Source organism: Leptonychotes weddellii, chromosome 2, assembly GCF_054177405.1.
Source record: "Leptonychotes weddellii isolate Sample4059 chromosome 2, ASM5417740v2, whole genome shotgun sequence".
Lineage (NCBI taxonomy): Eukaryota > Metazoa > Chordata > Mammalia > Carnivora > Phocidae > Leptonychotes > Leptonychotes weddellii.
Genome location: NC_138370.1, coordinates 57,846,828 through 57,848,685, shown reverse-complemented (window position 1 = coordinate 57,848,685; position 1,858 = coordinate 57,846,828).

The following is a 1,858-nucleotide window of genomic DNA, read 5'->3' as shown; positions in this document are numbered from 1 at the left end:
GCGCCTGGGTGGCTCAGTTAGTTAAGCGTCCGACTCTCGGTTTCAGCTCAGGTTGTGATCTCAGGGTCATGAAGTTGAGCACCGCATTGGGCTCCACACTTAGTAGGGAGTCTGCTTGAGATTCTCCCTCTCCCTCTCCCCACCCCATGCGCGCACGCGCTCTCTCTTCAAATAAATAAATAAATCTTAAAAAAATAAAAATAGAATTACCATATGATCCAGCAATTTCATTTCTGGGCATATACCCACGAGAATTGAAAATAAGAACCAGAAGGGTTATTTGTACAGCTATGTTCACAGCCACATTATTCACAATAACCAAAAGATGGGAGTAACCTTAGTGCCTATTGACCAATGAGTGGACAAACAAAATGAGGCACACACCTGTAATGGAATATTACTCAGCCATCAAAAGGAAGGTAATTCTGACACATGTTACAGAATGGCCGGACATTATGCTAACGTGACATAAGCCAGTCACAAAAGGACATATGCTGTATGATTCCACTTACGTGAGGTATGCATACTAGAGTAGTCAAATTCACGGAGACAGAAAGCAGGATGGCCGTTGCCGGTGGCCAGAGGAATGGGGAGTTACCATTTAAAAGGTACTGAGTTTTGGTTTTGTAAGATGAGAAGGCTTCCGTGGATGCATAGTGATGATACGTTATGCCACTTACTGGCCCACTTAAAAATGGTTAAGATGGCAAATTTTATGTGTATTTTACCACCATAAATTTTTTTTTAAAGTTTATCATTAGCCCACAGTGGTCTCACTCCATGTGTCCCTCTATACTGCTTGCTCCTTATAGCCATCTTCCAGAGATGGAAACAAAATTGTACAATTCTCTCTTTGAGAATGAAAATATGAAATCAGGGATAAGTTTGCCTTTAAAAGGCAAATCAGTTTTAATTAAAAGGATACTAGGAATTAAAACATTTGAACGTAAAATAACCTTGCTTACTTATATCCTGTGTCCAATACACTGTATTGATGCTTTAGGAAAACAGGATGGCACTATATATTTATGAGGCAGGAAATTAAACAGAAAATCGATTGGCTAACTAATCGGATTGGGGGCAGAGCATCAGGTAGGATCAAGTATGACTTCAGCTCCATTCTTTAACATTAGAAGTAGGAGTTCCAATTCTGGTAATGGAAGAATAGCTTTAGATTGGACTAACCCTCCTGCTGATAACAATTATAAATGCTAGACAAAATATAAAAACAAACAATAGTTTGAATGCATTGGAGAGCAACCAAAAGCAGTATTGGTAGGGACACAGCCCTCGAAGGAAGGAAAACACACCAGGTGAGCTCCATGTCGAATTGACTTTTCCCTTGAGGGAACCCTCTGGTAACATGGGGCCCATCAGGGACAGAGGTCAAAGTCAGTGGTACTGGGCTCAGGAAGATCAGAGTTCTGTCCTGAGAGGCTGAGAGATAACAGTAACAGAGGAGAGGCACCAAATCTGCATAACAATTCCCTTCAAGTTACTGGAGGACTCCAGGATTATTCACCTGCCAAGTGATGGTCCAAAGTACCCAGCAGAAGGCAGCTGCTGGGAGGCTAGAGAGCTAAGCAGAGATTTCAGCCACTGTCAGGTTCTGGCGAGACTGGAGTTAGAATAATCACCTTAGGCTTTTCACTTTACTAGGAGTAAAGATCTTGTCCCCAAACTGAGGGCTATGTCCTCTAAGGCAAAACTAAAAGAGAGTCATCCTAACAAAGCCTATAGCTAAGCCCCCAGGATCAAAGTGATCTGTTTGTAATTTAATTACAAAGGAACACAACGCAATACTCTTCAGAGGAAAGTAACATAAATCCAGATTCTTTACAATGTTGTCATTGATTAT